Source organism: Tamandua tetradactyla, chromosome 11 (assembly GCF_023851605.1).
Source record: "Tamandua tetradactyla isolate mTamTet1 chromosome 11, mTamTet1.pri, whole genome shotgun sequence".
Classification (NCBI taxonomy): domain Eukaryota; kingdom Metazoa; phylum Chordata; class Mammalia; order Pilosa; family Myrmecophagidae; genus Tamandua; species Tamandua tetradactyla.
In genome coordinates this window covers 41,218,429-41,235,460 of record NC_135337.1, presented here as the reverse complement: position 1 = coordinate 41,235,460, position 17,032 = coordinate 41,218,429, and the positions used below count along the sequence as shown (strand labels likewise).

At 36.6% G+C, this 17,032-nt stretch overlaps 1 protein-coding gene across 5 annotated transcripts in view; it reads right to left on the bottom strand.

Annotated features, from left to right (window-relative positions):
- TTLL7 (tubulin tyrosine ligase like 7) overlaps positions 1-17,032 on the bottom strand; it is a 212,516-nt gene that overhangs the window by 22,624 nt on the left and 172,860 nt on the right. For 3 of the 5 annotated variants that reach the window (XR_013159370.1, XR_013159372.1, XR_013159373.1), the window contains exon 24: positions 9,929-10,046. The exons of the other annotated variants lie outside the window; for them this stretch is intronic. The gene's annotated coding sequence lies outside the window, so the exon portion shown is untranslated. The remainder of the gene's footprint in view (positions 1-9,928; positions 10,047-17,032) is intronic. 5 annotated transcript variants of the gene reach the window in all.

Sequence of the window (17,032 nt, the reverse complement as noted above, 5' to 3'; positions counted from 1 at the left end):
AATAAAAGGCATATATGAAAAACCCACAGCTAACATTGTACTCAATAGTGAAAGATTGAAAGCTTTTCCTTTAAGATCTGAAAAAAGACAAGGACACTCACTGTCACAAATTATTCACCAAAAAAATGTTCTTAAATTTAATCCATTCCTGTGGGTGTGAACACATTAAAAGTAGGAACTCTTGATGAAGTTACTTCAGTTGAGGTGTAATCCAATTCAATCAGGATGGATCTTTAATTTATTACTGGATTCCTTTATAAGCTGAATGAAAATTAGAGAGAGAGAGAGAGCGCGCACCAGGGGGAACAGCCAGAAGCTAAAGATAAGTAGAACTAGGTAGAAAGGAAAGGCCAGGAGAAGCCACCATGTATGTTACCATGTGACAGAAGAAGCTCAGGATCAAAGATCACCAGCAGCCAGTTTCAGAACACCAGTCTTTAGGAAGATGACATTGCTTTGATGATGCCTTGATTTGGACTTTTTCCTGGCCTCAAAATTGTAAGCTAATAAATTTCCAATGCTTAAGCCCACCAGTTGCATGGTATTCATCTGAGCAGCCAAGAATATTAAAATATCACATACCAGTTAAGGTTTTAATATCCAGAGTATATATTTAAAAAAAAAAAAACCCTTTAACTCAGTAACAGAAAGACAAACAACACAATTTTAAAAATGGGCAAAAGACTTGAATAGTATTCAAGATGTAATGGAGAGGCTGGAGGGAACTGCCTGAAAATGTAGAGCTGTGTTCCAGTAACCATGTTTCTTGAAGATGATTGTATAATGATAAAGCTTTCACAACATGACTATGTGATTGTGAAAACCTTGTGTCTGATGCTCCTTTTATCTACCTTGTCAACAAATGTGTAGAACATATGGAATAAAAATAAATAATGGGGGAACAAATGTTAAAATAAATTGTTTGAAATGCTAGTAATCAATGAAAGGGAGGTGTAAGGGGTATGGTATGTATAAATTCTTTTTCTGTTTTCATTTTATTTCTTTTTCTGAATAGATGCAAATGTTCCAAGAAATGATCATGATGATGAATGTACACTATGTGATCATATTGTGAATTACTGATTATATATGTAGAATGGAATGATCAAAATAGAAATGTTTGCATTTGTTTGGTGTTTTTTGGTATTTAAAAAATAAAATAAATTAAAAAAAAAAAGACTTGAACAGACATTTCTCCAAAGAGATATACCATTATTCAAAAAGCACATGAAAGGTGTGCAGCACAATTAGCCTAAGAGAAATGCAAATCAACTTGCTAAAATTTACACAAAAAGAAATGGAAAATTTGAATAGCCCCATATTTTGCTAAAGAAATTGGATTTGTGTTCTAAAATGTTCCCACAATGAAAACTCCAAGTCCAGATTGTTTCAGTGTGAATTCTATCAAATATATGAGGAAATAATATCAATCTTATACAAACCCTTTCAGAACATAGAGGAAGAAGGAATATCTCAAACTCATTTCATTAGGAAAGTTTATTTATCATACCAAAATTTACTGAAGATATTAAAAGAAAAGAAAACTACAAAACAAAATTCCTCAAAAATATACTTGCAAAATTCATTAACAAAATAGTAATTATCAAACCAAGCATGATATAACAGAAGGAAAATATATGATCAAGTGGACTTTATCCCAGGAATGCAAGATTTATTTAACTTTTGTAAACCAATCAACATCACTCACTACAGTCAAAGATTAAAAAAGAGAAACTATATGATCATCTCAATTGATATAAAGGATTTGACAGTATTCAACACACATTCATTATAAAAACTCTCAGCAAATGAGGAATAGAAAGGAACTTTTTCAATTAAAAAGGGAATATGGAAAACCTACAGGTAACATTACACTTACTGGTGAGTTATTGAATAATTTCACCCCTACATGTAGTAACATGAAAAGGATGCTCACCATTACTATTTATATTTGACATTGTAATGAATCCTAGACAATGTGAGAAGATTAGTATAAGAAATAAAGACAAGGTATTGAAAAGGAAGAACCAAATCTGACTTTATTAGTAGGCAACATGATTTCTTAAATCTAAGATAGGGGGCATTGGCACACTTTTTGGTAAAAGTTCAGAAAGAAAATATTTCCAGCATTGTTGCAACCACTCAAATTTGCCATTGTAGCTTGAAACCAACCATAAACAATATGTAAACAAATAGGCATGGACATTTTCTGATAGAGTACCAATAAAACTATTTATAAAAATAGGTTAAAAAAAAAGTAACAGGCCAGATATGTCCCTCAGGCCGTAGTTTGATGACCCCTCCTTTAAGGAATCTACAAAATGAAAAACCTTAAAGGCACCATTAAGTGAATATAGCAAGATCACAGGATTCAAGGTAATAAGCAAAATCAATTACATTTCTATATCTTAGCAGCAAACCATTAGGAAATAAAGCTTAAGCTTTTTATTTTAAAAAGCAGCAAACATATGTAATAACTGGAATACAACTTAAAAAAGAAATGAAGACCTATATGTCAAAAACCAAATCATTGCTGAAAGATATTAAAGAAGTTCTAAATTAATGGGGAGATTTATACCATGTTAATGAATTAGAAGACTCAATATTATTAAGATGTTAATCATACCCAAATAGATGTGCAGTTCAATGTACTCCAAATCAAAACCCCAAGAGACTTTTTTGTAAAAATTGATAAAATATTCTAAAATTTATATGGAAATGTAAAGGATTTAAGGTAATCATAAACAATCTAAAAAGAAAAAAAGGAAGATCAAAGCTGGAGGGATAACCCTACATAGTTTCAGAATGATACTATAACGTTTCCGTAATTAAGCTAGTGTGGCATTATGGAAAGATAGACCAAAGATCTATGGAACAGAATATGTGAGGGTGCACCACTGAAAAAAACAGTTTAGTAGTTCCTCAGAAAGTTGAATATAGAATTATGACATGGCCTAGCAATCCCATTTCTTTATATATACCCCAAAGAATTGAAAGCAAGGGCATGAAAGATATTTGTATTCTAATGTTCATAGCCTTATTTACAATAGCCAAAAGGTAGAAGCAACCAAATTGTCCATCAACAGAGGATTAGATAAGCAAAATATGGTATATACATATGTGATTATTTTGAGCTATGTGCACCCCAGAAAAACATGTTATTGAACTTAATCCATTACTGTGAGTGTAAACCCATTGTAAGTAGGACTTTTAATGAGCTTACTTCAGTTAAGTACAGCCCACCTCAATCAGGATGGATCATTATACTATTATTGTAGTCCTTTATAAATGGAATGAAATTCAGATAGAGAAGGAGAGGAGATGAACATCAACAGAACCTGAAAGAAAAGAAATTGACTAAGCAATGTCGCCATGTGCCTTGCCTCATGACAAGTTAAGGACCAAGGATCATTGGCAGCTAGCTCCAGATTACCACAGTCTTCAGGAAGAAAGTATCACCTTGATAATATATTGACTTGGACTTTCTCCCAGCCTCAAAACCATGAGCTAATAAATTCCCATTGCCTAACCCACCCTATGTCATGGTATTTGCTTGAGCAGCCAAGGAAGCTAAAGCAAATTTTGGTGCAAGGAGAGTGGGATGCTGCTATTGCAATATCAAAAATGTGGAAATGGTTTTGGAATTAGGTAACAGATAAGAGCTGGAAGAAGCATGAGGTGCTTAATAGAAAAAGACTAGATTTCTTTGAAAAGACAGTTAGTAGACAGATGAATGCTAAAGGTACTTCTGATGAAGCTTTACGAGAAAATGATGAATGTATTATTGGAAACTGAAAGAAAGGCAGTCCTTGTTTTAAAGTGGCAAAAAGAGAAGTTGGCAAAATTAATTTATGTCTGATGGAAGACAGAACTTGAGAGCAATAAACTTGGGTATTTAGTATGGGGATTTCCAGGCTAAATGTGGAAAGTGCAGCCTGGTCTCTCCTTTCAGCTTATAGTGAAATTAGGGAGGAAAATGATGAGTCGAGAAATGAATTCCTTGGCACAAAGAAACCAACTATTGATGGTTTGGACTCTGTGAACTACATGCAAAGCCAGCAAAATTTTTGTAAGATTCATATGAGTGGCACCACTAGCTGCCTGGACTGAAAGGGACAGAGACGGGAAAAACTGAAAGAAGAATGACTTCAAGAATAGAACCCATAAAGCTAAGGTCTAAACTGAAGAGATCTCCTCAGTCCAAGAGAGCAGACCCACCCATGTGTGTGGAAAGGATGGGTCTACCCCTGTGCTTGGAGGGGGTGGTCCTTCCATTCTGTTGTTCAGGAAGAGTGCAGCCACCCCATGCTCAGAGATGGTGAGGAATATGCCCTGCGTTTTCAGAATCTAACCACCACCCCCATCCTCAGAGAGGATGTGTCTTATGTCCCAGGGTTTGCAGAAAACCTGGCCGCCATCCCAATGCTTGTAGAGGGTGGAGCCTTCATTCCAATGTTCAAGGAGAGCATGGTCATTCCAATGCTTGGAAGGGATGGGGCTGCCGCACTATCAGGCCTAGAGGACAAAACATCCATCAGTATTTGTTTCAACTTTGAAAGCTAATGGAATTTGTCCTGTGGGTTTTGGAATTGTTTGGGAGCCATGACTCTTGTTTTCCTTCCAATATCTCCCTATGGGAATGGGAATGTTTATCCTATGCCTGTTCCTCCTTTGTATATTGGAAGCAGATAACTTGTTCTCTAGCTTTCAGAGGCCCACAGACAAGGATATTATGTCCGAATATGAACACACTCCTAACTGATTTTGATGGGGTGTACTTAGTAATTATTTCTGAAATGACTTAAAGCTTCTGAGATGTTATGATGGAATGAATATATTTTGTATGTGGAGAGAACATGTCTTTGTAGAGTCCAGAGGGAGAAATGTGATAGTTTGGAGCTGTATGTTTCCTAGAAAAACATGTTCTTAAGTTTAATCCATTCCTGTGGGTATGAACCCTTCATAAGTAGGACCTTTTGATGAGTTACTTCAGTTAGTGTGTCCCAGCTCAATTAGGATGGGTATTAATCCTAATACTATAGTCCTTTATAAATGGAATGAAATTCAGAAAGAGAGAGAGACACACACACAGAGGGAACAACCAGAAGCTGAACGTTAACAGAACTGGAAGAGATTGGGGAGATCAGGGGACACTGTCACATACCTTGACATGTGACAAGCTAAGAACCAAGGATTACTAGCAGCCAACTCCAGACACCATAGCCTTCATATAGAAAGCATTGCCTTGATGGTGCTTTCATTTAGACTTTCATTTAGTCTCAAAACCATGAGCTAATAAATTCTCTTTGTGTAACTCACCTCATTTCATAGTATCTGCTTGAGCAGCCAAAGAAACTAAAATAACACACAGTGGGATGTTTTTCAGCTGTAAAACAGGAATGAAATTCTGAAGCATGGAGGGGGGTGAGTTTTAAAGACATCATGTTGAGTGAAATAAACCAGACACAAATATTGTAAGATTTCATTTACATGAAATACCTGGTAAAAATCAAATTTATACAGACAAATTAGATTACAGGTTACCAGGGGCCAGGGGGTGGGGCACAGAGGTGGTAAAGCGAAAGGAATAGGGAATTATTTCTTGACAGGTGCAGGACTTCTCTTTGGGATGATGAGAAAGTTTTGGTAATGGATGTTGGTGATGTAGCACAACACTGGGAATGTAATTAATACCACTTGGAAATGGCTAAAATGGAAAATTTTGAGTTGTATATAACTTACCACGAGAGAGAGAGAGAGAGAGATTTAATTGTTGATTCAGTGCAGGCATATACACATCCAAAAAAAAAATTGTAACTTTTATTGGCTGTGATGTTCCCCCTTTGATTGCACCAGTTACACACCATGAGTGAATTCACTACTTAGACTTCTTTCAGTACGCAAGGAAAAACTTTGGAAGGATGATGAATTTGGGTTAAGGAATCATCACAAAATGTTTTAGAAATAGACAACATTAATAGTAAATCTCAAAAGACAAGCCCATGAAATAGAGACGTGTAAATTACCTCTTGGTCCAATCCAGTTTTAAGAGCTGAATTAAAGGTACAGTGGAATAACTGCTAATCATCCTTTCTTCATTTTCACTGATTAAAAGCTCCAACTCTTACATAAATGCTACAAATACCCTGAACTGCCTATGGTTTGCCTAAGCCTCAGTGGTTTAGAATTAATATCACTAAAGCTCTGTTCTCATCACATAGAGAACTATCTCTCTCACGCACACCACAAAAAGCCTGTGTTCAACATTGACAAATACCCACAGCTTGAGATTAATCGTCAGGAATTAGGAGGGCAGGAACCGTCTATAAAAGCCACACGTGAAGGCCAAAGTGGATTTTTAATATTGGGGACAACAAGCATTAACTAATTTTTCCTACTGAAGTGCAGTGTCCTTTAGTCTCTATTTTGGTTCCTAATTGTTCCTGCAGGTGTAGGTTAACGTGTAATGTACTTAGAAAAGGAAGCAATTGAACATGGCACAGATACTGAAAGAAAAGTCTCAATAAAAGAGCAGCATGTGCTCTAATCTGGCCTTTTACAACATCCACTATCAAAGAGCTTTGGGGGTTTAAGGGGATTAGATACCATAACCCATCTGTCAGGTCATTATGTAAGGAAACGCTCCTGCTGTTTTCAAGGGACGATGTCCTACTGTATATTATTATCATTAAGCATTTACAGAGTACTGGAGGCTTGCAAAGCATTCTCAAAGCATTTATATTTGTTGTTCTGCAAAAACATTGTCAACTCGGTAAGAATTATTTATAAATGAAGAAACTGAGGTACAGAGAGAGTATGGTAAATGTCTCAGTCACCCAGGGAGCAGGGGGAATTATAAGGGAACTACAAGCATTGAGGAAAAGGAATACCTCCTGTCTCCCCCTACCAAAAAATATGCCAAAGTTATTTGGGTTTTTGTAAAGCCAAGACCAAGTCTCTTGTGCTTTCATACAATATTATGTATTATTCCATAACAAATCGTTATGGGTTATTTTCTGTAGACCCAGGATGTATCTTAACAGGCATGCATCATGATTGACGCTCTTCCATATGGGAGAAGAAGCAGATGCATTCAAGCATGAGCATGTGTAAAGATGGACTGATATATCATAGCTATCATTTACAAAACTGGATATCCCAAATCTAAAACATAACAAGACAAAAATGAAATAATAAATGTCTGTTCATTCATTTTGCTTACAATTTGCTAGAAATAATTTAGCATTACTAAGAAAGCAATTTAGTATACAGGGGGAAATACAAAGATGGTCACCGGAAAAATAGCAGCGCTATTTAATAAGGGTTCCCTGGAGAGGAGCTCTAACCCTTCACAATAACATGGGCACAGTTATCTGACAGTGTTTCTTTGAGATTTTCCCTCCTATTTAGAACAGAATTATTGGACTCATTTCTGTGACAATTACTATTGAAAGGATTACAGTTTTCCTTTGAAAGGAAATTAATCTCCATTAAAATGAAGGAATGAATAGCATTGATCTATTTAGATGCTATTATAAGAAAATATATGCCTTAATTTTGAAAAATGTACAAATATACTGATCAAACTGGAAGACATAAAAAGCTATGTTTTGTATCTTTTTAAGTTGTGTCTCCCTCCCACTGTTAAGAGAGAAAAAGGATTTTTACTATTCTTTAGTCGTAAGTCAGTAAAAATGATTAACCATATTCCCTCATTTATTATTTACCAAGCATCTACTATATACCTGACACAATTCCTTCCTACGAAGTTTACAGTCTAACAGAAGAGATAAGTTATATTCACATGTGCCCACATTACAAGGTAGAAGGTGGGGGTTCCATAAGTGAATTATGGATAAATTAGTTTGGAGCTTGAGGGAAGTTGCACGTTGGACAGGTTACCATCTCATTTACTGGCAAAGGCAAGGTAGAGTCAGGTGAGGAAGGAAGGGGATGTGAGAAAGCTTTATAGGACAGATTACAGTTAAGGCAGTCCTCCAAGGATGTGTAATAATTGTGCAGATGAAGAAGTGGGAAACAGGACATTCCGGGAAAAGTAATGCTGGATGTAAACACACAGGGACAAAAAAAGTGCTTGCAGAAGAGATCTCATGGTAGTAGGTAGTTGGTAGTGGTTAGCAGTTTACTATTCGTGGTTAGGTTAGATCATAGCTATGTGTAAAAGGAAATAGGTAAGAAGGCAAAGGCACGTCAAGAAGTGCCATGGCTCCCAAACCTGGTTAATCAGCAAACTCTACAGATCCCATGGGATTCTGATTCAGGTGGGCGGGATACAGCCTCTGAATCCATAAAATTATCAATAAGTTGTTTGGATACTCAGCCAGGTTGAGAGCCACTGATCTCTTAGAATTTTCTCTCATTCAATTTGTCCCTTCATTTAATACACACCACCCTGTTTCAGGTCTTCATTACCTCTCACCTGGACTATTGCAATAAACCCCCGTCTCAATTTCCTATAATATGTATTTCTCATTACCACTAAAATCATGTTTCTACAATGTATGTAGGCTCCTCATAGCCCTCCGTCAATAGTAGGTATAGCATACTAGGTCAGTTCAGTCAAAATCTGAACCTGACCTAATTTTTGCTTTATCTGTCTCGTCCCTCAGCATAAATGCACACAAACACACTCCTGACGTTTCCTAATACCCATTCAGCCTCTGTTGGAATACGCTCTGCTCTCTGCAGAAATACTAATGGCACTTGGCATTTTCATTCCTGTAAATCTATTCTAATGAAATAATCTAAAATGTTAAAAATGTCTGTCTTTCACCTCATCTCTTATCAATTCCCTCCTCAGTCTCTAGTTTCAGCTGTAAGGAACCAACTATTTACAGCCTTCATTGCCTCCGGGACTTTGCAAATGATATTCCCTTTGCCTAATGGTTATTTTTTTTTTCCTTGCTTTTTTCCATCCTTAAAGGCCCAATTCAAATGTCCCTTCCCTGTGCAGTCATCTCCATTCTTCTGAGCAGTTAGCTGTTCCCTTCACCAGATTTCCATAGCATTTTGAATATATGTTCACTATTGCATTTATCATATTGCATTATAATAGCTCACAAGACCATCTCTCTCTAAACCCCCACACGTGCCAAGAGAATAGGAATCACTTCTTATTTATCTATGTGCCTTATCATTAGCAGTTAGCCTTCCAACATTTGTGAATAAATTAATGATTCAAACGAGAAGCAATGAAAGCTTAAACCAGGAGTGTTTTTGAAGGCTGCTACAGAAATAGAATTTATAGGCTTGTCAACCATTAAATGTGAATTGTAAAGCTAAGAGGTATCAAAGACAAGGTCAAGTCTAGGTGATGGTGAGGATAACTTTGCCAAAAGATTTCAGAAAGCATAGACAGAAGTTAAAAGGAGGACATTGATAAATTTAGTCCAGGGCTTGGGAGAATAAGGAAATGTAGTACAAAAGAGGCTCTGGACTCTAGGCACACACTCATTAGATATATGGATCACCCATTCATCCTTCTCTGTGGGCTAGAAAATCTGGACATTTCCATGCTCTACCTGACTCTCCTTCTGTTAGCTCTCACACTATTGAGATGTAGTGTGGGTAGCTATTAGTCACTGTATGACTACATAAGAATCAATAGACGTGTAAACCAGTTTATTGAAAGGGCTGAATGTAATGAATACAAACAGGAAGCAGCTGTATTTTCCTGCTACCACTGCCTTTCAACATGTCAGATTCCGCTTTCCCATTCCTTAGTGACATTTCAGGCAGTTCCCACAGGTCTGTAGTCATTTTCAACAACTACAAAAAATCAGTCTCATTCCAGTAATTTTAACTGGCTTCCAGCTAGTACAAGGTCCAGTCCCGTTAAATGTAAAACTCTAACCACACTTCTCATTCAAAGCTCCCCCCCCCCCCACAGCATGGGCTTAGGTCTAACCTGACTCCAAGCTCCTGCAGTAGAGAAGCTGGGCAGAGTCTGTTCTTTCATTCTCCCTCTATCTCTTCCACCATCTGCACTTGGCTTTTCCAGAATCAGGAAAGGAAAGAAGGAATGCCTAAAGAAACGAACAAAATATTTTCATTTAGGTGGTGATACTTATAGTTCTTTCTTGGCTATCCCTGGTTATTTACATGCCATCTGTGTATTCAAATATTAACTCCTTTGTGAGGTTCCATTTGTGGGTATTTCAGAGTCCCCTCTTTTTCTGATATGGGCATGCTGCAGCTAACTTCATGTGATCCCTACACACTCACTCACACACACACAGACACATACACACTATGTGGATTCCATTAAAGTGGCTGGAGCCTGGATACTTGGAGCATTTAGTGCTTGAAAAATGCACATCCTCATGATGTCAAATGATGAGAGCACAAGCTTACCTTACTGCTCCCCTTGTCCCGGCATGGGTGGGCCCATTAGCCCCACGGAATCATGGTGGGTTCCCTCAACACTCAATAATGAATGACCCTCCTTGTTTGAGTTCGAAAGGAAAAAAGGAGAAAAAGAAATAGTCAACGCTCACTTTTTGGGTTTTAAAATAGATTTATGAAACATATAGCAGGGACAAAATTGTGAAAGCTAAAGCTTTTACTTCCAAGAACCAAGTTACTTTATAAGGAAAACTTTATTTTTTAATTCCAAAAGCATGATTGGGGACATTTGGGTGAGTAAAAAAGGCAAAGCACTAAAGAAGCTCAGGGCATAAAGTTTATGCAATAAATACAGCATTAAAAAGACAAAAAGAGGGCCACAGTAGCTCACTGGCAGAGTTCTCGCCTGCCATGCCGGACAACTGGGTCTGATTTCCGGTGCCTGCCCATAACAACAACAACAACAAAATAACCAAAAAAAGAGCCAGGTTACTGCATCCCAAAGGAGACAAAGATTTAGTGGGCTGGAAGAGGAAAGACAATAATGGAAGATATTTGACTAGAGTGAGAGGTCAGTGAGGCCCAGGGCTCAACCTGGAGGAAAAACATGGTGCACCCAGAACTTACCCAGAGCAAAATCCAGACACCACCATACCTGAGAGGCACAAGCAACCATCTCATTGTCCCAAGTCCATTCTGAGAGATACCAAGAGACTACTGCACACCACCTGTGCTGAGGAATTATATTAGTGTCCTCACCATTGCCATCCAAGGAGAACTTAATGGCCATCGCAGTCTACTTATCACCTGTAGACCAGACTTTACGTACGCTCATCAGTGTGTATGCACCAAGATTTTGTACAGCCCCCTCTGAATAATCCTTTGGGTACAATCCACCCACTCACCCTTTAATGGCCCAAGACACTGAAATGAAATTCCCCTAAACAGTGCCCTGGAATCTCAAAGCGAAAGTCACACTGTGGAAAAAGCCACCAGTTCTCAGGTTCTATACATGTGATACACTGAGTGGGTTATTCCTACCCAACGCTCCTAGCCTCTATGCCAAACACCACTGTTATATATTGTTTCTCTTTGGGAAAAATCTAAGCACATCTTAAAATAATAACCCAAGGCTTACCTAGAAGAAAAGCACAACGATAACAAAATGATAATTTGGAAAAAGCAGAATAAGACAAAGTAAGTTTCTGTACAACACAATATTCACCCTAGGCATCTAAACCCCTTTCTTAACCTGAGCATGTGGAAGAATGGGCTTTCCTGGGTAGAAGTGCTTCAAACCAATTTCTCTCTTTATGTTTCCCTGTATTATCTTCTAGAAACTATTAAGTTATGAAAAATGGTTTCCTCGCATTGTCAAAAGAAAACCAGGAAGAAGGAAAGTATATAGAAATGATGCGGCTATGAGGAATTCCAAAGTCAAATCAACATAAGTATAGAGATGCTATTTACTGAATTTTATAGTACTCTGTTTTCAAAATTAAATGCCAAGTTAGTTCATTGTAGAAAATGTTTATAATTCATTCTGCATTTCTCTATATATTCAAAGGCAAGTATTTCATGCAGCCTTGAAGAAATTCTCCAGAAGTTCTTTTGAAATGTATTTGTATTGACCATTTAAGAACCTATCATTGTTGACCTCTAATGGGCTAAAGCATTAGTAGTAGTCAGTAAATTTCTTACAGTCCTTGAAGGACTGACCACAGTTTATACACTCTATTCATTTCTATAGTTGCAAAATACCTTTGCAGGATGCAAGATGCAATGTTATACAATGAAAATTTTCTTTCGTTTTCTTTTTGGCATTTTAGCAAGTATTTATTATGGATCTACTTTGGTGTACTAGGAGCTGAGAAACAATCCTTGCTTTGAAGGAACCTATAATCGCTTTTATTTAGTGCATTTATGTGGTGTTCTCTGTTTCTTTGTATCAATTTATCTAGATAAATGGATATACATGTTGAACTTTGCATTCACACTTCTGTGTTGCTACCTTTCAGGGCAAATCCGATTCTCCCTGCCTGTCTTCACAGTCTCTACATGCACATGAGAGTTCATTCCATTTTCTGTTTCTGTCACTCTCCCTCTACTTCACACTCCCTCATTCTCCTTCTCTCTTCCTTATTGAGTTAAGTGAAAATATATTTTATTTGTTAAATTTGTCAGATTTAGGGGTTCTCTCATCTTAAATTTTAATTTTTATACTTTAATTTTTATTTATTTATTACTATGTAGGAAGCCTTATGTGATATTTTTCCTTTACATGTCAGTGGAATTTGATAGGAAAAAAATTTCTCTATCTTCTGAGCTGACAACTTCCAGATTTTCATATATACATGCATAATGTAATCAAGATTTATGCATAACAATTTTACCTTATTTAATGAAACTCCAACATTCCTCATTCATTGTTATTAGGGGGCACTTTATAATTAGGCCTTAGTTTCAGTCTTAGTTCTAAGTACACAAGGATGAATATTACCAACTTGTTTTCCCTGAAACTTTGCCTTCTTCCAATCTACTTTATCAATTCCCATCATAGCTGTATATTGCTGCAGCTCCCTGTGTCTCTAATGCTGCACAACATGACTGAGTTCTCTCTGTGGGAACCGTCAATCCTTTGTTCTGACATATGCCTTCGCCCTATGCTGTGTGATGGGAGAAGTTTCAAAGCTCTTTTGGCCACAACTCTTCATTTGGAGTTTAAACTGAAACTCCATTGCACGAATTGTACTGCTACCTACAGAATCTGCATCTCAGACATTCCCAATTGTCTTCTTATTGCCACAAAATCCTTACTAACTTCATGCTCAACTCACTCAGTGTGGGCTAAAGTATATACTATAATCCTGAAGTCAGTTCAGTAGGTATTTATGGAATACCCATTCTGTGCCAGATAATCTGATAAGTGTTCAGAAATAAAAAGCAAAGATGGGAACCTTTTTTTAAAAGCACACAATTTTAAAGGAGGGGAAAACATAAATAATCACACGCCAAAAGTTTTAATGCAAGTTTAGAAATACACATAAACAGTTGTATAAAGAGCTGATACAGTTATTAATGGGGACAGTGATCGTCAGTGGGTATTTTGGCACATTCTTAGTAAAGGGAATGGCATTTACAAAAGGAAAAGCAAGGAGGTAAACAGTACATCTTCTCCCAAGAATTACATGAAGCATATGTTATGGATAAGTAAAGAGAGGCTCAGAGAGGTTAAATAAAAGGTGACAGACCTAGTCAATATTAGATTTAGAATTAATACTCAGGTTTATCTGACTCCAGAGTCCATGCTTTTCACATTACTGCCTATAAAACAGAATGTCATTCACTGTCTATATTATACATGTATAGCAGCATGAGGTGGCTTCCTAGTTCCAATTTGGTACCTGTGCTTCCCATATGTTTAACCTAATCTAAACTGGCTCCCTTTTCCCTTAGTCCATTGAAACTGCTTTATGATGTCACCACAAAGTTCCATTTTGACCAATCCACCTCTCCTCATCTGGCTCAACTTCCACGTGGCTTGCAACTCACAATTTCTTCTTTTGGCTTCGGTGACCCTATAAAACCCCTGATTTTCCTCTGACCTCAGCGGCTGCTCTTTTTCTTTTTCAGTCTCCTTTGCTACTTTCTCATCTCCTTCACCTCCTTTAAAGTGCAAGTACCCCTGGCTTGACCATGTATCTTTTTCTACTCTCTATCTACCTTCTATTCCAAAGTGAGTTCATTCCAACACCATGGTTTTAAGCATATACATCCCTGAGTGCCAAAATGATAAAGGAGTGACTAAAAATGTAGGCTCTGTGACAGGCTTCCTGGATTCTAGTCCAGCTTCACTGATTAAATTAAACAAGGTGATTTCAGGTTGCTTAATCTCACTGTGCTCAGCATTCTTACTTCAATCTTAAGATATTAGTAGCTTTTATTATATCCAACTATGTTCCTGACATCTGTACATGAATATCAAACTGGACATGTCCAAAACCGATTTCTGGATCCCCATTCCCTCCCAAGTCTGTTCCTCCCCATCTCAATATACTCATATGTCAAGTCAAAAAAAAATCTAAGAATCAGCCTCGATTCCTTCCCTTTACTGACTCCCAACATCCTATCCATCAGCATGTCCTATCTTCTCTAGCTCCAAAATGTTCTAATTATCTCCAGGTTACTTCACTTCTTTTTTTTTCTCAAATCTGCCATCATCTCTTACTTGGGCAATTTTAACAGCCTCCTGACTGACCTCATATTCACTCTTGCTACAATCTATTTTCCATGTAAGAGTAAGAATTATCTTTTTTAAAAGGTATAGTAGATCACATTTCTCCTGTGCTTAAAGCCTTCAAGTGGCCTCCCACTGAACTTAACATCCAGTCTCCACAGCATGGCCAAGAAAGTCCATAGAAGAGATCCTTCCTCTCCATGCTCATCTGTATCATCCTCCTTGACTCATCACACACAAGCACCACTGGTCTTTCTCTCTTCCTTCCATACCTCACCTTGTACCACTCCAGGACCTTTGCATTTCAGTGGAATGGTCTTCCACATGCAGGGTTATTTTTACCATGGATTCTCTAGTACTTATCGGGCTCTCTGGCACATAGTATGTGTGCAACAAATTTCAGTTTAACTGACTGATGGATTGATGGTTCTTTAAAGTCTGTAAGTCAAGACTTCATTCATTGAATTTATATATTAAGTTCCCCAGGAGAGCTAACTGTGTGGAGGACCCCTGAAGTGAAATATTTTTAAATGTATAGAGTAATGCCTAAGTTATTATTTTAAAAACTGGGATTTTGCACTTACAAGGCAAAATGATCCATGGATATACTTTTAAAATTAGTGGTTTATTGAATAGATGAAACCTGATATTTTCTTAAGTAACTTTGTGAAGTATGGAATTAGACCCAGGTCTCAGGTATAATTACTATTTTTTCAAAGGTAGGGTATGAAAGCTATAGAGCAATACCTGATCCCAGAGAGGCAATGACACAGGCCAATGCCCCCTTGTGGTATTCACATCCTTAACACATGCCTGTCAATATTTCTAACAGCAAACCACTGAAACCATACAAATATTGACGTGAAATTGTTAAATCTACAAGCTTTTACCTATAAAGATTTTTTAAGTAAATCTTTTAAAAATGAATGCTTTAGATGCGTTTTAATCTTTTCTGAATTTTTCTGAATTTAAGATCACATGAAAATAACTTTCCTAAAAGCACAGAACAATTGTTTTATTTGTAACTATGACCATGACTTTCTGTTTGTTTGTTTTTCTTCTCTCACCCTAGTAAATTCCTCTCACTCCCTAACCCTGGAGGTTGACAAGTATCTGAAGAGCCATAAAACATGAGTCTAATAAGTATAATAAATCATTATTTTCACTGGCGTTTTTAAGATTTGGCCTTATCGAGTTTTAACTGATATGTTTTGTAGGTTCTCCTGCTGTTATATGGAAGCAATATAAGTTTAATATTTAGTTACTGATACCTAAAGACACTGTGCTTTACTGAAAGTATGAAAATCTAGAGAGAAAATAGTGTTCTTCAAATAAGTAAGACAAGATTTTAAGCCAAAAAAGCCAGATAATTTTCTAATAAAATTAATCAGAACTTTAAAAGTTCAAAATTTATTAGTGAAATTTTCATACTTTCATTTTATGGTCAAATCCCAGTTGTTTATATTCAAAGAGTTCCCATTATATTTAATACTCCTAAAATCTTCCTAGAGAAATTATCCAAACATATCAGTTCTCTTAAAGGTAGATATTATGCACCTTAATAATTTTAAAACAAAAATTAGAAATCTACTCACTCTGCTCACATATTTAAGTCCCTCGCAATTTTCATTAAAAAAATCATTTATAACAGAGGAAGAAAATGCATACTTTTGAAAGCCATTTCTGACAGGTAAAACAGTGCCAATGTCCAGAAACTTATGAAGATGTACCATGAGTAAAATCATAATGAAGAAACATGTGCATACAAAACATCTAAAGACAAAAATATGGTCTCTATAGCCTGCAGTCATCAACTGCCATAACCCTAACTAATCACTGCACTTCATACATCAAGTTCAGAGGCAGGTAAAGCAATAGATTCGTAAATAAGGAATGGACATGGTGCTAGTGCTTTACAAAGTAAAATGGCCACTTCAATGCATTTTTGTAAAGTGTGCTTATGTTGCTCTCTCTTGGTGAAAAAGTAGTACTGTTCAAATTGATTGTCACTTTTTTTTTTAACTTTTAAAAAAGGTTTTCTTGTTAAGAAAAACAGTCTGTTTTGATACTGCATTTCCAGTGCCATTTGCACAAATGAAAGTGCTAATTGCAAACCTTAGAACAGCTAGAGCTACTTTAAATAATTCTGAGTTTCTAAATTGATGTGAATTAAAAGCCAGTTGGAGCATACACTGAAATGTTTTCACTTATGGATTCCCATGATATTTCGTTTATAATAAACAAGGTACCAAAAAAGATTAAGAGGAGGAGGATACTAACTATATAAGAATTACAGCTTTTGAAAACCGATTTCATCGAAAGAGGGTAAAAATATTGGCAAAGAATCTCCTTAGTACTCTAACCATTTATATATTTGCAGAAACAAGGTATGAACCATTTGAAAAACAAGTTATTGGATATACATAAATA